We start from the raw sequence: 25,301 nt of genomic DNA on the forward strand, positions 1-25,301 counted from the left end.
ATCCCCCCTTTACCAGCTGAGACGAGCAGCTCACCTTCTCCCCAGTCTTCTCTTCCCATGTTGTTTGGCAGAGCTGTACACTCTCTGGCATGATTACCAAAACAAATGAATGCTTCTTAAGTCTGCTTGTAATTAATAACTCCCAACAGAGCATGAGTCTTCCGTAGGCTTGGAATCTTGCCTGATTTTCTCTAAGATAAGTAATTAGATGCTGAGGGCTGATAAGGCTCTTTCCTCTGAGCATCTGCCAGACAGCCGGTATCTGTAATGTGGGTAAGATGATTAAAGTCTGAAAATAGCTGGAGGTTTTCTCCTGTGTCACAACCGAAGATATTTATTTGTACTCCATCCTCCAAGCCCAACACAGCCCCAAAGGAGAAAAGATTTAAAATGGATTTTTAAAAGGCTATACCTAAAGTCTTTTAGATGGTTTAGTTAGCCTCTGTTTTCTATTTTCTTCTTCATTCAACTCACACATTTTCTGTGCAGTCAAATTAAATGTGAAGGATGAGTTTCTCACTAGTTATGAACACTATCAAGTTAATGATTACACTTTCTCTGGAGCTTGGTCTATATGCCAGTGGATTCAAGTTTACTAAACTCCTTTATAAGAATCTACTAGGGCACTCCCATCATAGGACTTCTATTTAGAAACTTGTCTTCCTATTAGGAAGTTCTAAGTCAGATCTCTATACTTCTTGGATGGTAACACTTTCTAAAGTTTCAATGGGAATACTTTTCTTTTACCTGCTTTTATTTCATTCCCTTACAGCGGGCTTTCTCAACCTTGGCACTGTTGACATATTGAACAGGATGACTCTTTGTTGTGTGGGCTATCCTGTGCATTGTAGGATGCCTTGTAGCATCCCTGGCTTCTCCTCACTCAACGCCAGTAGGAACCAATGCCCCCTCTAATTTTCGACAGTCAGAAATGTCCCCAGACATCGCTAGATGTCTGTTAGAGGTTATAATCAGCCTTGTTGAGAACATCTGGCCTACAGAATAGTATTCATGTGTCAGTGGTCACAGTAAGTTAAAGTAGATCTTTATTTATCCATGAGCTATAGCTGGGATTTCAAGCTAGTACTGGGAAGAGATGAATGCATCTCTTCAGCAAAGTTACTGTTAAATAATTCAGAAGGCACATGTGGAGAGCAGTTGACTGAACACATATTCTGATTTAAACAAGCTGGTACCTCCTAGTAGCTGGATTTGGTAGAAGCTTACAGTTTTGAGAAGCTTGGGTCCTACTGTTTATGAGTCATCAGCACTTTACAGATACAAAAGGGAGGCATATGAATAATTCCACACATTGAAGTGCTCATCCCAGGGGCTCAGATCTGCTTCTGAGAGGGCTGTGCTCTCACAGAGCCCAAGCACAGCTAGGAATAACTGTGGTTTATTTATACGACTTTCTGTAGGCAAGAACTTTCAAAAAATAACCTGGTGGTTTGCCAACAGAAGGAGGCTCGAATTTAATTGGCCCAAAGTAACTAATTATTTGTGGAGAAAGGTTTTAATTGCAACAAAGGATATTGTGAATTGGGAATGAGGGAGAAAGAGGATGCTTTGTTATTGGTGGTCAAGGTGTGTCCTGGCCAAGATCCAGAGAAAGGCCATTGGATTAGTTTAGAAGGGAGAATAATGTATGTTAAACAGGAAAACATGCTCCAGGAATCTTCTTTCTTCCTTGATTAAAATCACTGCTAAGGTCAAATTCTTAAGGTAGGAATTCGGAAGAACATCTGGTTATCCTAAGGTGTATATAAAGCAAGAACATTTGAAGCATAGCTGACAAGAAAATATAAAAGTTAGAGAGGGCAGACAGCAGAAGCAAGAAGAACTACAATCCTGCAGCCTGTGGAACAAAAACCACATTCACAGAAAGATAGACAAGATGAAAAGGCAGAGGGCTATCTACCAGATGAAGGAGCAAGATAAAACCCCAGAAAAACAACGAAATGAAGTGGAGAGAGGCAACCTTCCAGAAAAACAATTCAGAATAATGATAGTGAAGACGATCCAGGACCTCGGAAAAAGAATGGAGGCAAAGATCGAGAAGATGCAAGAAATGTTTAGCAAAGACCTAGAAGAATTAAAGAACAAACAAACAGAGATGAACAATACAATAACTGAAATGAAAACTACATTAGAAGGAATCAATAGCAGAATAACTGAGGCAGAAGAACGGATAAGTGACCTGGAAGACAGAATGGTGGAATTCACTGCTGAGGAACAGAATAAAGAATGAAAAGAAATGAAGACAGCCTAAGAGACCTCTGGGACAAAATTAAATGAAACAATATTCACATTATAGGGGTCCCAGAAGGAGAAGAGAGAGAGAAAGGACCAGAGAAAATGTTTGAAGAGATTATAGTAGAAAACTTCCCTAACATGGGAAAGGAAATAGCCACCCAAGTCCAGGAAGTGCAGAGAGTCCCATACAGGATAAACCCAAGGAGAAACATGCCAAGACACGTAGTAATCAAACTGGCAAAAATTAAAGACAAAGAAAAATTATTGAAAGCAGCAAGGGAAGAACGACAAATAACATACAAGGGAACTCCCATAAGGTTAACAGTTGATTTCTCAGCAGAAATTCTACAAGCCAGAAGGGAGTGGTATGATATACTTAAGTGATGAAAGGGAAGAACCTACACCCAAATTACTCTACCCAGCAAAGATCTCATTCAGATTCAGTGGAGAAATCAAAAGCTTTACAGACAAGCAAAAGCTAAGAGAATTCAGCACCACCAAACCAGCTCTACAGCAAATGCTAAAGGCACTTCTGTAAGTGGGAAACACAAGAGAAGAAAAGGACCTACAAAAAAACCCAAAACAATTAAGAAAATGGTCATAGGAACATATATATCAATAATTACCTTAAACGTGAATGGATTAAATGCTCCAACCAAAAGACACAGGCGTGCTGAATGGATACAAAAACCCATATATAAAAAGACCCATAATATATGCTGTCTACAAGAGACCCACTTCACACCTAGGGACACATACAGACTGAAAGTGAGGGGATGGAAAAAGATATTCCATGCAAATGGAAATCAAAAGAAAGCTGGAGTAGCAATACTCATATCATATAAAATAGACTTTAAAATAAAGAATGTTACAAGAGACCAGGAAGGACACTACATAATGATTAGGGGATCAATCCAAGAAGAAGATATAACAATTATAAATATATATGCACCCAACATAGGAGCACCTCAATACATAAGGCAACTGCTAACAGCTACAAAAGAGGAAATCGACAGTAACACAGTAATAGTGGGGGACTTTAACACCTCACTTACAACAATGGACATATCATCCAAAATGAAAATAAACAAGGAAACAGAAGCTTTAAATGACACAATAGACCAGATAGATTTAATTGATATTTATAGGACATTCCATCCAAAAACAGCAGATTACACTTTCTTCTCAAGTGTGCACAGAACATTCTCCAAAATAGATCACATCTTGGGTCACAAATCAAGCCTCAGTAAATTTAAGAAAATTGAAATCATATCAAGCATCTTTTCTGACCACAACACTATGAGATTAGAAATGAATTACAGGGAAAAAAAAGTCAAAAACACAAACACATGGAGACTAAACAATACGTTACTAAATAACCAAGAGATCACCGAAGAAATCAGAGAGGAAATCAAAAAATACGAAGAGACAAATGACAATGATAACACGACGATCCAAAACTATGGGATGCAGCAAAAGCAGTTCTAAGAGGGAAGTTTATAGCTATACAAGCCTACATCAAGAAACAAGAAAAATCTCAAACAATCTAACCTTACACCTAAAGAAACTAGAGAAAGAAGAACAAACAAAGCCCAAAGTTAGCAGAAGGAAAGAAATCATAAAGATCGAGCAGAAATAAATGAAATAGAAACAAAGAAAGCAATAGCAAAGATCAGTAAAACTAAAAGCTTGTTCTTTGAGAAGATAAACTAAATTGATAAACAATTAGCCAGACTCATCAAGAAAAAGAGGGAGAGGACTCAAATCAATAAAATTAGAAATGAAAAAGAAGTTACAGTAGACACCACAGAAATACAAAACATCCTAAGAGACTACTAAAAGCAACTCTATGCCAATAAAATGGACAACCTGGAAGAAATGGACAAATTCTTAGAAAGGTATAACCTTCCAAGTCTGAACCAGGAAGAAATAGAAAATATGAACAGACCAATCACAAGTAATGAAATTGAAACTGTGATTAAAAGTCTTCCAACAAACAAAAGTCCAGGACCAGATGGCTTCACAGGTGAATTCTATCAAGCATTTAGAGAAGAGCTAATACCCATCCTTCTTAAACTCTTCCAAAAAATTGCAGAGGAAGGAAAACTCCCAAACTCATTCTGTGAGGCCACAATCACCCTGATACCAAAACCAGACAAAGATACTACAGAAAAAGAAAATTACAGACCAATATCATTCATGAATATAGATTCAAAAATCCTCAACAAAATACTAGCAAACAGAATCCAACAACACATTAAAGGATCATACACCACGATCAAGTGGGTATTATCCCAGGGATGCAAGGATTCTTCAATATACGCAAATAAATCAATGTGATACACCATATTAACAAATTGAAGAGTAAAAACCACATGATCATCTCAGTAGATGCAGAAAAAGCTTTTGGCAAAATTCAACACCCATTTATGATAAAAACTCTCCAGAAAGTGGGCATAGAGGGAACGTACCTCAACATAATAAAGGCCATATATGACAAACCCACAGCAAACATCATTCTAAATGGTGAAAAACTGAAAGCATTTCCTCTAAGATCAGGAACAAGACAAGGATGTCCACTCTCACCACTGTTATTCAGCATAGTTTTGGAAGTCCTAGCCATGGCAATCAGAGATGCAAAAGAAATAAAATAAAAACAAATTGGAAAAGAAGAAGTAAAACTGTACTGTTTGCAGATGACATGATACTATACATAGAGAATCCTAAAAATGCCACCATAAAACTACTAGAGCTAATCAATGAATTTGGTAAAGTTGCAGGATACAAAATGCACAGAAATCTCTTGCATTCCTATACACTAATGATGAAAAATCTGAAAGAGAGTTTAAGGAAACACTCCCATTTACCATTGCAACAAAAAGAATAAAATACCTAGGAATAAACCTACCTAGGGAGACCACAGACCTGTATTCAAAAAACTATAAGACACTGATGAAAGAAATTAAAGATGATATCAACAGATGGAAAGATATACCATGCTCTTCGATTGGAAGAATCAATATTGTGAAAATGACTCTACTACACAAAGCAATCTACAGATTCAATGCAGTCCCTATCAAATTACCAATGGCATTTTTTACAGAACTAGAACAAAAAATCTTAAAATTTGTATGGAGACACAAAATACCCCGAATAGCCAAAGCAGTCTTGAGGGAAAAAGACGGAGCTGGAGGAATCAGACTCCCTGACTTCAGACTATACTACAAAGCTATGGTAATCAAGACAATATGGTACTGGCACAAAAACAGAAACATAGATCAATGGAACAAGATAGAAAGCCCAGAGATAAACCCACGCACCTATGGTCAACTAATCTGTGACAAAGGAGGCATGGATATACAATGGAAAAAAGACAGTCTCTTCAATAAGTGGTGCTGGGAAAACTGGACAGCTACGTGTAAAAGAATGAAATTAGAACACTCCCTAACACCATACACAAAAATAAACTCATGATGATTTGATACCTAAATGTAAGCCCGGACGCTATAAAACTTTTAGAGGAAAACATAGGAAGGACACTCTCTGACATAAATCACAGCAAGATCTTTTTTGATCCACCTCTTAGAGTAATGGAAGTAAAAACAAAAATAAACAAATGGGACCTAATGAAACTTCAAAGCTTTTGCACAGCAAAGGAAACCATAAACAAGATGAAAAGGCAACCCTCAGAATGGGAGAAAATATTCGCAAATGAATCAACGGACAAAGGATTAATCTCCAAAATATATAAACAGCTCATGCAGCTCAATATTAAAGAATCAACCCATTCCAAAAATGGGCAGAAGACCTAAATAGATATTTCTCCAAAGAAGACATATAGATGGCCAAGAAGCACATGAAAAGCTGCTCAACATCACTAATTATTAGAGAAATGCAAATCAAAACTGCAGTGAGGTATCACCTCACACCAGTTAGAATGGGCATCATCAGAAAATCTACAAACAACAAATGCTAGAGAGGGTGTGGAGAAAAGAGAACCCTCTTGCACTGTTGGTGGGGATATAAATTGATACAGCCACTATGGAGAACAGTATGGAGGTTCCTTAAAAACTAAAAATAGAATTATCGTATGATCCAGCAATCCCACTACTGGGCATATACCCAGAGGAAACCATAATTCAAAAAGACACATGCACCCCAATGTTCGTTGCAGCACTATTTATGGTAGCCAGGTCATGGAAGCAACCTAAATGCCCATCGACAGACAAATGGGTAAAGAAGTTGTGGTACATATATACAATGGAATATTACTCAGCCGTAAAAAGGAACGAAACTGGGTCATTTGTTGAGATGTGGATGGATCTAGAGACTGTCATACAGAGTGAAGTAAGTCAGAAAGAGAAAAACAAATATTGTATATTAACGCATGTATGTGGAACGTAGAAAAATGGTACAGATGAACCAGTTTGCAGGCAGAAGTTGAGACACAGATGTTGAGAACAAACATATGGACACCAAGGGTGGAAAGCCACGGGGGTTGGGGATGGTGGTGTGATGAATTGGGCAGTTGGGATTGACATGTATACACTGATGTGTATAAAATTGATGACTAATAAGAACCTGCTGTATAAAAAAATAAAATTAAAAAAATTTTTTTAAAAATTAAGTAAGCAATGAGAATGTTCCTTAACAGCATAGAACTTAAATATTAGCGTCTGGTTGTATGGATGTTATGGAGGGTAAAACAAGGATTGCTTGCTGTCATGCACATATTTGGAAGATCCAGCTGTCCTTCATAGTAGTGTCCTGTGAACTTGTAAAGATTATGGAAAAATCCTTTGCACCTAAATTTTTAGAAGATGAAAGATCTCTATTGATTGGATACATGAAAATAGATCTATTTAGAAAAGCACAATGTAGGGACTTCCCTGGTGGTCAAGCAGTTAAGACTTTGTGCTCCCAATGTAGGGGCCCGGGTTCCACCCTTGGTCAGGGAACTAGATCCTGCATGCCACATCTAAGAGCCCACATGCCACCACTGAAAAGATCCCACATGCTGCAGTGAAGATCCTGCACGCAGCAATGAAGATCCCACATACCGTTAACTAAGACCTGACGCAAATTAATTAATTAATTAAGAAAAGCACGATGTAGACGATAAATTATTTCATAACTTACAGGAAGTCCATGTAAAATACTCATAGAGCTAAAAGTAAGGTTTAAGATTTAAGTTCTTAAAGGAGCAGCTAGAAGTATTTCAACAAAGAAATTGTGCATGAGTGTTTATTTTTCTCTCTTGAAGGCAGATATTTTTAGTTCCAGAGGGCTTTTGTCATAGGCATTCAAAAAATTCACTGAAATCACTCTTAAATTCTTACCTCTTACCCTCTTACCCTACCCTCTACTTTTTGGAAAAGGTTTCAAGTCCTTCTCTACTAAGTTCTTCTAAAGCACACTGAGTATCTCTGTCATTACTAGAAACATTGTGGCACTAGTCCTATAAGATAAGAAATCCTTTTTTCATTAATTTATAGTGGTTACTAATAAAATGAACAAGCCATTTAATTACTCAGGTGACCACTCTGAGCCCAATAAGAATAGTTAAGGCTAAATTTTAAATGTGAGTAGCCAGTTAGATGCCATATTATTTTGTGTCCAGTCATGTTTGAGAGGATTGGTTATCATCTTAAAATAGCAATTCTAAATATTTTACCAACTGGAGATGAATGTTTAAAGAAAATTTTAATAGTCTTCTAGAGACAGTTATTCATAGATAGCCATAAATTCTATTATTTTTAAAGAAAGGCTACCTTTTTATTCTTTTCTTGTAAGTTGAAATTTATTTTTATTAAGTGAGTGGAAAATATCAGGTTATGTTTGTTTTAGTTTAAACATGAATAAATTCACATTTTACTTCACTTATTAAGGATGAACACAGTCAAGATTAGAAAAGTTGTAAGAGTACAAGATTCATTTTAGAATTGCTACGAGAAAAAGAATTGAAAGACATGTACACTACTCCAGCTGGGCATGAAAGAACAGCTGGAAATACCCATGGAGCTGTTTTTAATGAAAGAGATACGAGTTTCCTGCCCTCTCTGAGGGTTCAGTAACTGGCTCCTTGGTGAATGACTGCTTTGATGAGCCTTGAATATATAAAATCAGAGATAGGGGTAAATAGTATTGGAAATGATGAACTAAGACCCAGCAAAGCTGCAGGCACTGTACCTCAAGCTACACCAAAAGTTGATTTAAATTACCAGAAAGATTTTGCCAATTATGAATCAAAACCTTAAATATTCTGCTTCATGCAGTTTATCATCAGGAAACCATCACGAACATCCATAAAGATTCAGCCACACAAATGTTCATTACCTGTTAATAATAATAATAATAATACCAAGAAGGGGACAACCTTAAAGTTCAAAAATAGGGGAGAAAGGTAAATTATTGAGAGATTATTTTACTGATTTACTGAATGCTGTGTAGTCATTAAAATGACATTGCAAAAGAATATTTAATGTGTGCAAATATATTCACTGCATGTTAAAATAGCACAAAAAGGAAAGTTATAAAATAATACATACATCATGATTTATGTGTGTTTATGAGCTGTTATATGGCTAAGAGGGCACATACCAAAATTTATCTGGTTATCTCTGGCTGTTGCCATTACAGTTTTTAGGGACCACATTTTGGGGTTTTTTGGTGTGTGTGTGTGTGTGTGTGTGTGTGTGTGTGTGGCTTTTTGACTTACATTTTAAAGATTAGTTTACAGTTCTTTCATTTTTTAAATTCATGCATTGAAACAAATTTATGGAATACCTCCTCTGGGCAAGATACTGTTCTAGAGTCAGGCACCATGTTAAATAATGCATGCCTTCCTGAGTACCTCTTCTTTAAAAATTATATTTTAAAAGTCAGTGGAGGGTTTCCTTGGTGGCACAGTGGTTAAGAATCAGCCTGCCAATGCAGGGGACACGGGTTCAAGCCCTGGTCTGGGAAGATCCCACATGCCTCAGAGCAACGAAGCCCGTGTGCCACAACTACTGAGCCCGTGTGCCACAACTACTGAAGCCCACGCACCTAGAGCCTGTGCTCCACAACAAGAAAAGCCACCGCAATGAGAAGCCTATGCACCGCCCCAAAGAGTAGCCCCCACTCGCCACAACTAGAGAAAGCCTGTGCGCAGCAACGAAGACCCAACGCAGCCAAAAATTAAAAAATAAATAAAATTTTTAAAAAGCCAATGGAAAAAAATTTCAAAACTTAAAAGTTGACTTTAAAGGAAAATTAAGCTCATCAGAGAGACCAGTGGTATCTAGAAGCCTGTCTCTAGACAGAGGAAGAATAACAATGACCTGAACTTCCAACTCCTTCTCTCACCCTTCCTCCTCCTGAGGATGCTTTTAGGCTACCTGCCAGGGAAAGTGAACACAGGGGTGGAGATAAACACCACACTGCAGGTGGGATTATCTCAGAGTTCCGGAGGAGGATTTTAAGTCCCTGTTGTTAAGGGATGGATCCTGTTAAAAATAAAATACCTTCAGAGCATTGTAGATTGCAGTAACCTAACCTCATTAATGTAGCAGAGAAAGCACAACAGTACAACTTCTTTACTGCAATTGAGGAAGGAAAGTAAAATGAAGACAGAGTCATCAGCATGTAGAAGCATAAAAAGAAGAGCTCCTGTACGTTCAGCAGAATAAACAGAAGATGGCTTTGAAAGCAACATAGCACAAGCTTACAGCCCCACTGATAGAGTTGCTCTGACTTCCTATTGCCTAAGTGGAAGAGCAGAAAAGAAAAAAAAAGAAAGGAAACAAATCCAAGTGATGGTTCAAGCTGTGCGACTATTTGTGAAATTATTAGATAATTTGATAATTCTTTTGGCATTTTAATAAAATCTACCATTAATATTTAATTTTAATACTTTTGAGTTAATCTTTCCAATCCAGCACTCTCCCTGAGCACCAACTCAGAAACTTTTTTCAAAGCTGTTTCAGCAAATAAACGCTAAAATTAAGGTATATTTAAATTTTTTTGCTTAGACCTAAAACTTCCTTCTTATACCTCTTTTATGGCAGAGCTAGGAATCTGCATAAGCTATTTATGAATTGATGGCTTACTTTAATATTTTAGGACCAGGTGAAATCTCAGCCTGTGCTTTGGCATGTTTGGGCATTTATCAGGATCATGTCACATACTTTTCAGGCATATACTTAAAAATTGATCATCATAAATAAATGTAAAGCACCCTCCTGAGGAAAACATTCATTATGGGCCAGACTTTAAAACTGGAACATGCAACCAGAAGCTACAGGAATTGGTGTGCAATTTAGCACTCACCATGTTTATCAACCATTCAGATAATTTCAGAGCAATTTGGTATGTAAGAGAAATTCTGAAAAAAAAAAACACAACACCTTTTTACTGTGGTAACACAGAGGTCTCTCCCCAGTTTTTATGCAGTTATGTTCAATTGCCATTTGTATTAGTCATTAAAACTCCAAAGGATATAGTGAGTAAACAAAAAAGAAAATGTCCTGCAAGATGCGATTTTATTCTTTTAAGATATGCTTTCTTGATTTTAGTCTTTTGATCACTGATCCCTTGACTTTAAAAGAAAAAAAGTCAAAAACTGAAAACACTTCTATTACAACCACTTTTATATTTGCTGCTAGATTTTGTAAATAGATCATTCTGATCTAACTTTCAGCAATCTAATTTATGAACGTGGTAATCAGAAGTGAAACTACCGCTTTTATTTCAAATGTGTTCCTAACTCATCCATACTCTAAAGAATCCATGGTACAGTGTGTGTCCTCAAAGGGAAAAACAAAAGGGTCTAAATTTGACACCTGTGCTCTTGTACAGCAAATGAAGTTAGGTTAGTTTAAACTGTGCAGAGCTAACAGCGTCAGTGCCTATTTTCTTAAATGGAACTCTGAATTTTTTTCAGCTGCCTTTCAGCTGTACACTGACGTGTTTGAAGCTCCAAATTAAAAAAAAAAAATTAAAACAGGACTGCATCCAAATTAGAGTTTTCCATAGTTTTTAAAGAATGCATATGAAGTAGTTTTTTTTAATAAAGCCTTGTTAAAACCACAGCAAAGTCATTCTGATAGATAATTGGGAGCAACAAGGAAAAAGCTTTACAAGAGTATAGATTTCTTTTAAATTGTTCATTTGAGTGACATAAAGTTACACAACATTCTAAGGTTTTCTTTCATTAATAGGGATGATGTACTAGGCTAAGTGCATGGGTGATACAAAAACTTAATTTTAATCAATAGTTTCACCTGTCTTCTTAATCCCTTTATTGAAGGTAACAGCAAGCAGTGAGAATGGTCCCTCTTAGAACTGTGCGGACCATAGTCATGTACTTTATGTAATTAAATACCCCACCTCTCACACCTTCTGTTCAAAGAGCTAATTAACAGCTAGAAAGAAAAGACAACAGATGGGAAAGGAGGCATAGACACTCCCAAATTGATGAAATGGCTCTCTTTGTATCCTGGTGGCTCAAATTCACAAATTTTAGCGTGTTTTAGCTGTTTGCTAAAGATGCTTCATTCTTGCCATCAGCTGTCAACATGACTAATTTTTAGAATTGCTGGGTCTGTGAAAGTAAAAGGCAGACAAAATAGTTTAGGACCTGATTTTAAAACTCATTAAAATTCATGAGTTATCCATGGGCTCTCTTGGTTTTGATGGCAAGTTATATTTTGTATTGTGGTGGTGGATGGGAAGCAAGGTACATGTGTTCCCCAAGAGAATGGTGGTTATTTACATATGTGCCCTGGAGGCAGGAAAGGGGTTTTGGTTTTCCTTGTTGTAGTGGAGGGGGAAACTGTGGAATGGGAGGATGAAATTGAAAGGAACAGGAATTAATCCCTAAGGACAGGGTCTTTCCTTCTCTTCCAAGAATGTTGGCTGCTCTGGAAGGAAGGGTCAATATCTCCTGTCCAATAATAGCCAAAGGACAAGATAACAGGAGTCAGAGTCAGATGGGTAGATGGCCTAACACCTCATAGAAGGAGAATCCAGGAAGGCTAGATTTGCCAAAATGCCAGCCTACAAGCTGCCCCCAGCGACCCCTTCAATTAAGGGTAGAGTGTGTGGCTAAGGTGGGGTCCACAGCGGAAAGACCCACAGAAGAAACCATTTTTAAAACTGACACACAAAAAATCAGGCTGAGGAGCATCATAATTTCATTATACTAAAGAAAATAGAACTCTGTTGTGATTTTTGTGTATGTTATACCTTCTGTAAATCTAAAACCATAATTTTCTTATATTTTTGTAATTCCTATACCTATAAAATAACCATGGCAGAACAGTCATCTTACATAAATGAAAACAGGATTTAATGAAATGAAATTTTATGAGCTTTGAGAGAAACAATGCTTTGAATTATCTTATTTCACTTAAATGAAATTAATGTGCTCTTGCTTTCAGTCCTAAATGATCTGTGCTTTATTGTGAATTTCATTTTCTTCTGCAGAGAGATTTATTTTTAAAGAGAGGTGAGATGGAGGAGGAGAGAGGAGTCTGCCTCTTGGGTAGTAGGTGATCTGAGGTTTATGTCTTACAGGCGTCTGCCCCAGGGGTGAGGCTCCCTGCAGTTCTGCTGAGGATTCTAAGTCAGGAAGGAGGCCAGAGAGAGAGAAGAGGTGGTCCACTGTGAGACCCCCCAAGTATGCTGATGGGACATAGCCCTCCAAGGCTATGCCTCCTCTCTTAGACTGGGGGGGGGGGTGAGAAGAGGACAGTGTTGGTATATGGCAACTGCAGTCTGTTCCTGGGATAAAAATGAGCAAATGCGGACCATAAGGCCTTCAGCCCAAATGAAGAGTTCCTGGCCACTACTATGATTCTCTGGATAAAGTAGACACTTGAAGAGCGGAGGGGAGCCCATGATTCCTCAGTCTCAGAGCCTGAGAAGGGTTCATTGGAAATTCAGTGGGACTGATTTTCTGATCGTGGGACAGCATAGCTCTGTCTGCCCTGTATCTGCACAAGTTTCTTTGGAAGGAGAGGAAGGCATCTTTTCAAGTTCTCTCAGTGTTCCCATGGAGAGTCCATTGTGGAACGACATTGACGGGGGAGATTGTTATAGGCATTTCCAAAGGATATTAAGACGTTTGAGGTCTTGTATTAAGATTGGAGCCGATGGGTGGTGTCAAAGTATACTTCTCAAAAAATTTAGAATGAGACTCTTATAAAAGGAGAAAAAGAACATGTGTTAAAGATTTTTATTAAAATCTCATTAAGTAATGATGGAACCACTAAGATGCTAAAGTTTATTCAGGGATCATTTGAGGAACAGAGCATTTATAGAGACTTTAATAAAATAATATTAGAGTAAGATTGCTAGGTAAGATACAAAACTTGTTACCATCCAAAATAGCAATAAGCTATAATTTCTAGAGTTATCTTTTCTACCACATAGAAATAATGTGTATTTCTGCAGGAAACAGATCTACAAGTTAACATGTAACTTCACAGAGACTGCGCTCTTAATTAACATTTTACTAAAAATTAATCCTTGGGTGGACCTGTTAAAACAGTGCCTCAGTATGATTCTTAAAAGGACATGGGGGCTTCCCTGGTGGCACAGTGGTTGAGAGTCCGCCTGCCGATGCAGGGGACACGGGTTCGTGCCCCGGTCCGGGAAGATCCTACATGTTGCGGAGCGGCTAGGCCCGTGAGCCATGGCCGCTGAGCCTGCGCGTCTGGAGCCTGTGCTCAGCAACGGGAGAGGCCACAACAGTGAGAGGCCCGCGTACCACAAAAAAAAAAAAAAAAAAAAGGACATGGAATTAGCCTCTTTGCCTTATTTACAAGTTTTGGATCATTTTTCTGAACAATAGGGAATCTCGTCTAGTACCTCTTGATATTTATCCCTCTTATTCTTTTTCCTTAAACTCATGTTATCCACGTGTGATTGTGGTTGATTAGCACAATTTTGATTTTGCTTTTATCTTCCTCCCCTGTGCCCCTTTACTCACACACACATATCCCAGCATCACCACAACACACATGTAATGCCAGGATCCAAAAGAGAAGAGTCAGGTGGCTCTGACCGAATACACCAATGTGTTGAACTCACTGCTGATATAGAAGGGTGAACTTAACTTCTGAATTATTCTGCAAAATTCAGGAGGTTGTAGGCATGGTCTAGGCTAATTCCTTTACTATGAATATCAAGGGAATAGGCCAAGTTTTTTGTTGTACAGAAAATTCCTTGCAGTAATTATTGCTAGATCCAAGAGGGCTTGCCATACTCACTATCACATCCCTAGTGGATATATTAAGGGTACCCCCAGCGCATACTTTATCTGAGATTCCTGCTTCTGGAATTTGCTGGTGACTGCAGCCTATTCCCTCAGAGATTTTCTTAAGGACCCTTTTCAGCTATCTCTCTTTTCTATCCTGTCTCAAAGCCATCAGCATTCCTTCCCTCTTTTGGCTCACTGCCCACACAAAAGAATGAAACCAAATTCGGTTATAGAAAACTGTGGAACCAAAGAGAATAATTTCTTTATTATGGTGAATTATGCCTTCTGATTCTATTTAACCCAGATATAGTCATTTCATATTTTTATCCTGCTTAGGAAAAAGTGAATTTAGGAATTCTGAGCATTAGTTAAATCATTTAAATCCAAAGCTGCCAGGGAACCTCGAAAATAATAGGGAGCACTTTGATGATTTTTTTCACATTTGCGATAGCTTCTGCAGCGATTCTTTGCAACTCCTTCAGTGGGTTAAAACCCTTGTTCTCTCCATAATCAGTTTTGGCTTCAACCTTGGATAAGTCCTTGTGTTTTCAGGAACCATGGTTATCTTTTCCCTAAAGAGAGTGATATTTCTTACGAGTTAATTTTAATGCTCTTCCTTATCAAGAAGGCTCACTCATGGCAAGATGAAAAGAATTCTACTGTTTCATTATTTCAAAAACATATTATCTGGCTTTCTCTGGACTGATTTAGGTATTTACAACCAGAAAATGTGTTTCGAATTCTTTTACTAGTATCTTACCTTCTTCATAGTATTGGTACATCGATTGTATCAAAATTTAATTTGACATTAGTCTTCTTTACTTCCTTATGACAGAAGGCCAGAGTGTCACCTCAGGATGAGTTCTACCACTACCTGGCAACAGCAAACTGACATCCTGGTTTAGAAAGACACACTTAGCCTAGAGCATTTTTCAGTTACAAGACCATGTTCTATGAAAGGTCAGGTTTGTTTGTTTGTTTTGCTGGTTGGTCGATTTATTAAATGTAGCAATGCATATGGTATTCACATTGTTTTTCTAAAGGGAAAAATCCATCCAAAATATAAGATCCCAGTAATGTTTTTGATAGTTCTGCAGTGTCAAGGCAGCAAATGTGTTATCACCCTGTAATTAACCACTAGTGCTCTCTCATTCACTTATCAGATTTAAATTAAATTCAATAAACAGTATTGAACACCTCCTACAAGATATAGGTAGTCCCTGCCCCTAAGGAATTTGCAGTTTAAGGGCCATGAAGGAATGTACTCAACCAATAGTAATACTAGCCAGAATGGTGTTATTGATTTAATAAAGATATACTACTCATGGTCATGAAAACATTGACCTCCCCCTGCCTAAATTTTGACTGGGTAGGATGCTAAAGGGACCTTGGAAATCATCTGACTCAACCATCTCACTTTTAAATAGAAATTTATGTTATTCTTTATTAATCTATATTTGTTGTAGAAAGTTTAGAATATGTAGAAAAGTGGAAAGAAATCAAACACCCAAAGTCCCTCCACTACAAAGCAGTTATTATTAACTCTTTTGGTATATTTCCTTCCAGTCTCCTTCTCACATATTTTATTTTTTACATACATGAGATAGTATTAAATATGCAATTTTATGCATTGATTATTTTTCCATAAATTGTTCTGACATGATCCTTTCCCAGTGCTATTAAAAACTCTTGGTAAACATTTTTTAAGCTAAATAATGTTCAACTATTGGATCAGTCATAACTTAGACATTCTTCTATTTAGGTTGTTTATACTGTTTCACTGTTGGATGGCTTCGGGCTTAAAACTTTCTCAGGATAGAGTCTGAAGTAGGTTTATGGGTCAAAGTACATGAACATTTTTAAGGCTCTTGCAAGATAGTTTTTGAACACCACGCATTTTGTACCTTGCTTTTGCCTTTATCTTCACAGCAGGTTTCATTAGCCTTCCTTACACATACTACAGGCTCTTCTGCCTTTTAATTGGCAAGGAAATCACCAGGAACTGAATATACACTGGAGGGAGGAGATAAGCAGAGTTATCAAAACCAGCTCCCAAGAAGAGTTGGAAACTTAATCTAGCTAAGCTTCTAGTAGTGCCCTCCTCACAAATGTGTTATCTCCTTTTGAAGTTGCATGGACCTTGACTTACACAAGTATAGAAAGTTAATGGCTCCTTACTTACAGAATTGAGTGGAGAAGGCAGAAATTAGATTAGATTCATGCATTTCTAGGAACCACTGAGTCTCCAGTAATTGTTGTTACTAACAATTTCAAGCAACACGGCTTTCTCTAATAGCTGTGAAGGGGTGCGAACAGAATCCTGAGAAACAGTCACTGCTGTTACTGAAGTGCCATCATGAAGGGAGCTAGTTTATTTTGGGCTAGGCTCAAAGGCCTGGCGTCCACTGAGGTCCAGTATGGCCTGAAACATTATATTAAGCCTGAGACTGGAAGACCTGTGGGATCCCCCGAGCTCTATCCTGTGCCCCTGGGAGCCTCTGAATGGAGCGTTGACATAGGCTGGGTGGTCTGAAACTTCTGCAGACTCAGCCCCCTCTTCTGGCCTGAGCCAGAGTCAGGTCACAGCACAGTGGACTCAGGATCGGCCTTGAGGTTACCTAAACAGCATCTCATTCTCAAGCACAGACAAGTGGAATGTGAAATAGAATTTCTGACAGAGGTGCCAACTTTCCAGGGACCTTGGTCTGCTTCCAGGCCTTTGACTTGAAGACTCATAAATGTCCTCACTGCTAAAAGATAAATAAATCCATTTTTAAAACTTTCCTCAGAGCACCTCGTTGACATGGTCCCCATGGATATTTTCTGATTGGTTTTCTAACTCCTATTCTCCCTCCTCACCTGTGGAAACTAGTTATGTAGTCCAAGTCTAACCAGCACTGACAAGAGCAAGGGTTACCTCACAGACCCACTGGCTACACCTTTCTGTTTTTATATTCCGAACCATACTCGGTTTCTGCTTTCTTAAATAGCACATTTAGAAACTGGTTTAGTTCAGCTGAAGGTCTCTTGAAATCCCTGGATTTTTTTCCTGCCATATTTTCAAATAACTAGTCATAAGCTATACTACTTACAAAGCTTGGGTTCCCAGCTAAAGGGTAATATTTGTGTGTTTCCTTGCAATTTTGGATCAGATCACTGTTTTGTTAACCTAGCGGGCCCATTGGCTTATGGTCAAGTTCATATTTATTCTTGATTTTTTTATCACAGATTCACTTTTTAGAGAAAGAGGCTTAAACTTGGCCTTCTATTATCTCTGCTGTTTTAAAATCCAAGACGTTGAGGTGTTCTTTGTGTGAGTCCTCCGGTCCTGTGGTATTGCCTTCCAAATTCAGAAAATGTCCTATCAATTGTTATAATCTTAAATACAATCGTTTTCTCAGGCCCCCCAAAGTTATAGAGCATCCCAGCCATCCCCCACCCCGAGCTGGATCAGAGAGTTCACGTTTTACGAATAAGATGGTTGAAAAGCCTGCTTGCTCTCATCTTAGCTTTCTTCTCTCAATTCCCACTTCAGATGCCCATCTTTACTTGTCAGTGGGGGTTGGGAGTAGCTTGAATCTCAGACCTTCTGTTTTTTTCAGCCAAGAGAGTCTTGGCAAACGCAAGGTGGTAGGAGGACGCTGTGGGAGAAGAGGTAGAGGTCAAGCAGTGCTAGATTCTCCATACAAGGTTCATAAATGATTGATCAAATGAGAAAAGAAGCAATTCTGGGATTTTGGAGATAACAAGGAATAAGATTAAGTAGTCCAGATAAAGGCTTTATTAAAGCAGCCATTTTAATAGATTTTTTAGGCAGAGGACCAAGTCGATCCTTGGAATGAGTGCAAATTTTTTATTGAGCCAGTAGAAACTGATGGTGACATATTGGACGTGTACATTGGATTTATGAGTGTAATTCAACGTGAAAACTAGCATGTGAATGCATGGATTGTGTAAATGTTACGTATAAATTATATTCTTTGATTTATAACTGCAAGCTTTCTGTGCAGAACTCATTGCCTTTTTATGATACTGCTTGTTTGGCACGTATTCTTAGCTGTAACTGTGTTTCAAAAGAGCCATTCTATTTCGGATTTTGACAAGGTAGGTTGCTGGTGATCTCTGTAGAGCAATGTTATTTTCCAGTAATATTGCCGACCACAGGCTGAAGTACGAGTTTGTATAATGAGTCATGGTAGGAGCTCTCTGTCTCCCTCCGGCCCCCATATTCTTCCCCTGAGTCGTTTGTGCAGAGTGGAGTCTCTGAGCAGTGCTGTGTATCTGCATCATCCCTTGGACTCTATATGTTTAGAATCAATTTTAAATTAGAAAGAAAATTCTAAACATAAACGTCAATTTTGAATGACTTACAAATTGCTTTTCTCCCCACTTTTTTCACATTGCCTTCTTAACTAACAAAGAAGAATCGCTAAAGGAAGAGGAATATTAGAGGAGCTAGATTCCAATTAAGGTCCCCTGTGACTGCTGTGTAACTAAAATGACTACTTAGCACTCCTAGGAAACAAAGAGGAAAATCTCAAAGATCAAAGGGAATTGTTGAAGTTAGAGGCATAAAAAAGACCCACATACTTTAAAAACACACACACACATGCACACACACACACACAAAAACTCTTCTTGTCTCCTACCCTCATCCCTGTTGGGTTTTTGTGTTTGTTTTTTTTTTTAATATCAGGAAAAAGTTTCGGCTTATCAGTTGATAGGAAGACATTGTTTTGTGGGGTAGATAACATGGGTTTTGAATTAGACCTGGTTCAGTTTCCTCATCTGTATTTTCCAGGCTGTGTGAACTTGAGCAAGTTACTTAATGGATTACTTGAGGATAGATTGAGGTGATCCATGGAATCTCAGCTCATAGTAAATGCTTAATACCTTTCGGTTGTCATCAGTGAGAATCTTCGTCATTATCACTTATCACCACCAGCACCTTCATATCATGGTCATCACAGCCTCCACCGCCACCAGTCACCATCACCATCACCATCACCATCACCATCACCATCACATCACCATCACCATCACCATCACCTCACTCCCCTGGTTTTCCTTCTACCCCCTACTCACAACCCCTTTTGCAGACTCTCTTCCTCTTCCAAACCCTAAATACTGGGATTCCTGAGGTTTACGCCCTCTCTCACTACACATTCTCCCTGGCAGCCTCATCCACAGTGGGGGCTTCCTGTCTCAGCCATTGCTGCTGATTCCCAAATCCATTACTCCAGCCGAGATTGCTCTTCTAAGCTTCAAACATTATATCCATCTGTCCACTGGACATGTCCCCTTAAATGTCCCAGCAGCACTCCAGACTAAAGCTCAACACAATTTCCCTCCCCTGACCTTGTGCCTTCTCTTTGTTTCTTATCTTAAAGAAGGCATCACAATTCACCCTGTTACCAAAGCAAGAAAATTGGGTGTCATCCTTGACTCTACACTTTCCCCTCCCTCCACCGTTCAATTGATGAATGATGTCTATTACACCTTCTAGGCTCTCAGGTTCATGTGGGTAAGGACCATTTTAGAACTGGAAATCTCAGTGCCTAGCACAGTACTCAATAACTATTGAATGAATGAATAAAGGAGTGAATGAAAGTCCTGAATATTCCCACTTCCTTCCATTTCCTCTGCCTCTTCTGTAGTATAGGCCACCGTCCGTTCTTAACAACTTAATTCATAATTTAGAAATCCCATAGTTGAAATATCCTAACTGATCTCCCTGCTTCTAGGGTTGCAGTCCTCACCCCCAGCACCACTGCAGCTCATTTACCACACTGCACAGAGAGATTTTCATGAAACCCAAGAATCTGATCGTGATCATGCCTCTTCCCGGCTGAAAGCACTACGATGACTCTCACTAATTATCCTGATTTGATGTCCTGGCTTACAGCTGTTATCCCGGCGCAGTTGTCAGTCTCATAAATGTCCTGAATTGGGCGATAATGATATGATCACCCTATACCTAATCTGTCGTCTGCTTACGTTTCCAGCCTAATTGCTCCTCATTCTTTCCTTACCCCTACATGCTATCTAGTCTTATTAAACTTAAAGCTTTTCGTATTTGTTGTGTTCTCACATGCTCTTCCTTCTGCCTAGAAATTCCCTTCTCTCTTTGCCTCACAGATTCCTACCATCCGGGTCTCAGGCTAAACCTTCCTTTACAGAATAGTCTTCTCTGACCGCCAGGGTTATGTCAGGTACCTCTTCCTTCATGTTCCCATAGCATCTTGCATCCTAGCTCTTGCCTCACTGTTTTCACTACCCGTTAACTTCTGTGGGTTCACCACTAGCCTCTAAGTTCTCTCAGGTCAGTGACCACATCTGTTCGCTGCACAGTTGAATCCTGGTGCCTAACCCAGGCTCCCTGACAGAGATGACATTTAGCAAACGTGTAGTGAATGACTGAAGTAAAAATCACATGCTATTAGAATGATCAAAGTACACGTATGGAAAAATCTGCCACAATAAATCTTCTGGGAATATGCCTAACTTTTGACTGTAAACAGTACATTGTCTTCTTGCCTCTGTTCATCGTGTTTGTGATAATGGTGGAAATGATTCTGTGTTCCTTTGATTAAAAGTTCATCCTAGGACAGGATTTGGAGTTGGTACGCACTGTCAATTCCAGGAACTCTTGCAGGTGATAATGTTGCAAAACAAAGCAAAGAACAGCTGTTTTCTAGCCTTTTCAAGCAGTTGAAGCTACTTTTATTTCAACTATATGTGGCAGATGGTTTTAAAGTTATTAGTTTTGAAGTTAAAATTAAATTTGCTCTCATTATTCTAATGTATCCTAGATTGCTTAAGTTCTAAATTCTATTCTCGCACTAATGAAAACAAACATAAAATGTCTCATACTTCCGATATAATTATTTGTATTGTATTATTTGAAAACTTGAAATTGTGTGCTTTTAGATGGTAAATTTTACACTGTTCCTTGATCTACCAGAGAATGCAAACATTTTGTTTCACATGCATTGACTAGAAAGGAGATCTGGACCTATCTAGGGGTCTGTGTACATCATTCTATTAAGTGAAAAGGAAGGTTAATGGCTTTTATTCCAAACAGAAATAGCTTTAGTGTTTTTATTACAAAAACAATACACAGGGCTTCCCTGGTGGCGCAGTGGTTGAGAGTCCGCCTGCCGATGCAGGGGACGTGGGTTCGTGCCCTGGTCCGGGAAGATCCCACATGCCGTGGAGCGGCTAAGCCTGTGAGCCATGGCCACTGAGCCTGCGCATCTGGAGCCTGTGCTCCGCAACAGGAGAGGCCACAACAGTGAGAGGCCCGCGTACCGCAAACAAACAAACAAATGAACAAAAAAAACCCAAAACAATACACATTCATGGCCCCAAAAGAAAATCAGGAAAGACAAAGAAGAAAATGAAAATCATTTGTATTCCCACATTTAGGTTACTGTGTTAAACATTTTAGGGTATATATTTCTCGTCTTTTTTTCTGCATGTGTAGTCATATCAATACAGTTTTTTAAATGGAAATGGTATCATTCCACACATATGGCTTTAAAATGTGTTTTTCCACTTGACAAGTTTGGGACTTTCCGGGAGAAAAAAAGTGGGTAAAGAGCATGTTAGGAAGTTTTGCTTTCTAGTGTGTTGAGTGGTGTAATTTCCCCTTCACCATCCCCATTAAGAAAACTTAAATAACCTGTATTACTTTTTGAATCAGTCAGGGTGCATTCGAAGGAAACAGAAGCCATGCTAGCTGTTTTAAGCAGAAGAAGATTTGATTTTTTTTTAAATAGGTGTTTATAGGGCTTCTCTGGTGGCACAGGGGTTGAGAGTCGGCCTGCCGATGCAGGGGACACAGGTTCCTGCCCCGGTCTGGGAAGATCCCACATGCCGCGGAGCGGCTGGGCCCGTGAGCCATGGCCGCTGGGCCTGCACGTCCGGAGCCTGTGCTCCGCAACGGGAGGGGCCACAGCAGTGAGAGGCCCACGTACCGCAAAAAAAAAAAGGTGTTTATAATATTGTTGGGAGGTCTAGAAGAGGGTGCCCTAGGCTGATCCTCCAGAAATAAACCTAAACTGCACTTGGACTGCCAGGGTGGCTGCCCCTTCCTCATGATCAGGGAGATGGGGAATCAGAAAGCAGCCCTGGAATGGCTGCTCCATAGACACACCACCCCAGCTGACGTACGGGGACAGACTTGTCACTGCCACTGCTACTGGCCCTAGAGCCACACAGCATCTGCTTAATTCACACTGCCAAAAACGGATGCCTGCACCCCTGTCTTGCTTCTCTACCTTTAGCTAAAAGACAAGCTAAAGTCTCCATGACTCTGCATACCATCAGAAATCAGAGATGCCGTCTGCTCACTTCTGCCTCTAAAATTTCAGACTGCATCCAGTTGGCAGAACCTACATCAGATCTGAAACCCTAGTTCAGGGGAGTCTAGGAAATGTAGTTTAGAGCTGTCTAGTCTCTGCAGTATAGGGCAGCCCAATCCCATCAGTCAGGAGGCTGGAGTGGACATTGAATACTGCCATATTCACCACACATCAAGGCTTTGGGTGTTGGGTTTTTGTCCCTTTTGGATGCATCACTATACAGAGAAGAACTTAACAGCAACATAAAGAGGGAGAGCTTATCAGAAGTGGTGACATATACCACTACAATTTATTTACTCCATCCCTATTGCTCTTTATTCATTTTCTGTTGGTTGGGTTTTTTTTTCCATATAAACAGTGTCTTTATAAACTGCTCTTAGCAGAGTCACTAATAGCCTCCATGTTCCTAAACCCAATGGGCAATTCTCAGGCCCCATTTTACTTGACCTGTCAGGACTTTTGACACGGCTATGCATTCTCTCCTTAAAACTCTTCCTTCACTTGGTTTCAGAACCTCCTGCTCTCCTGATGTTCTTTCTAGCTCACCTGCTCAATCTGCATCTCCCTGCTGGTTCCTTCTCATCTCTCTAGCTCTTAATGTTGTGTGCCCAGGATCCAGTCTCCCTCCTCTGTGTACTCCCTGGCTCATCTCATCCAGCCTTATGGCTTTAAATACCCTGAAGTCCACACCCGTGTATCCTACAGCTGCCGATTAACATGTACTTTTTTTTTTATTTTTTGAGGTACGCGGGCCTCTCACTGCCGCGGCCTCTCCCGTTGCGGAGCACAGGCTCCGGACGCGCAGGCTCAGCGGCCACGGCTCACGGGCCTAGCCGCTCCGCGGCATGTGGGATCTTCCCGGACCGGGGCACGAACCCACGTTCCCTGCATCGGCAGGCAGACTCTCAACCACTGCGCCACCAGGGAAGCCCTAACATGTACTTTTGATGCTTTAAAAACATCTCAAACCTAACATTTCCAAAATCGAACTTCTGCTTTTTCCTGCTACATATATTCCACTCACTTCTCCATTTCAGTTTGTGGAACCTCCATCTTTCAGGTTGCTTACAACAAAATCCTGAGTGTCATCCTTTACTTCTCTCTCTCACATTCACATTCAATCCATCAGCAAATCCTGTTGACTCTGCCTCCAAAAATATCCACAGTCCAACACTTTTCTCCGTCCCCACTTGCTCCCTGCTGGTCCAAGCCACCATTATTTCTCTCTTGGACTTTTGCCCCAGCTCTTCAGTGGTCTCTGTGCCCTCCCTAGAGTCTAAAAGTTAGAACATGTCACCCTTCTGCTCAAAGCACTCCAGTGAAATTCTGTCTCACTCAGGATAGAAGTCACAGAGTTTTTACAACAACCCAGAAGGCTCCTTGTGATACTACCACCCACAGTGCCACCATCTTTCTGATTTCCTTTCCTGTCATTCTCATCCTTGATCACCTTGCTCCAGTCTCACTGATGATCTTAAGCATCTCTGTCGCTAAAGGACTCGGCAATTGCTGGCCCCTCTGCTTAGAATGCTCTTCCTCCAGATATCCACAGGGCTCTCTCATCGCCCCCAGATGTTGTTCAGCCATCACCTGCTCAGTAAGGCCTTTCCTGGTCTCTGTATTTAAAGTTACAAATGGACCTCTCCTCCAGCCTTCTGAACCCTCCTTCTCTGTTTTATCTTTCTCCACCGCACCTACGGCCTTCTAATTAATTATATAACTTCTTTTTTCTATTGCCTGCCCTGCCCCCCATGAAAAAATTGATTTTTGAATATATTTTTTATTATTGAATCGGTGCATGGAACAGTATCTGGGCACATTGGTAGTCATTCATCAAGTGTTTGTTGAATGAATATATTTCTTTATACATGTGTCATTGTGCACTTGTCTAATTATTTACTGGGGATTAATTCCTAGGGTCAAAGATACGCACAAAATTGCCCGGGAAGGTTTTAACAATTTGTTCTCCCAACAAGGGTCAATGAAATGTCTTTTGCCTGACACCCTCACCAACATCATACCCTAGTCACACCATCCATTCCATTCCTTGAACTCACCGTGTTCATCCCCACTTGATGCATTTGCCCTGACTCCTTCCTGCTCCCAGAATGCTCTCCTGCCACATTTTGACTTGATGTCACTCTTCTTATTCAGGTCTCACTTGAACTGTCATCTCCTTGCTTGGAGAGGTCTTCCCTGGCCATCAGCTGTAGAGTAACTTCCCAGTCACTCCATTTCACATCACCCCACTTTACTTTCATTACAGCATATTTCACTACCAGATATCTTCTTATGTGTATGTTGTTTATTTGTTTGTCTGTGCTTTCCTGCTCTAGAATGTAAGCTCCGTGAGAACAAGAGCTTCCTAAGTCTTTTGCAACGCTATCTCCATAAGTGTGTGTTTGATAATGGAATAGACCCTGAGTATTGTAATT

General features: G+C 39.6%; 1 protein-coding gene across 7 annotated transcripts in view; it reads left to right on the plus strand.

Annotated features, from left to right (window-relative positions):
- The window catches only part of ANKRD44 (ankyrin repeat domain 44), a 327,191-nt gene that overhangs the window by 262,702 nt on the left and 39,188 nt on the right, over window positions 1–25,301 (plus strand). The gene's annotated exons all lie outside the window — the stretch shown is intronic.

Source organism: Delphinapterus leucas, chromosome 8, assembly GCF_059928025.1.
Source record: "Delphinapterus leucas isolate spDelLeu-1000000601 "Yukka" chromosome 8, BTC_Dleu_Yukka2, whole genome shotgun sequence".
In the NCBI taxonomy this organism is placed as follows: Eukaryota; Metazoa; Chordata; class Mammalia; order Artiodactyla; family Monodontidae; genus Delphinapterus; species Delphinapterus leucas.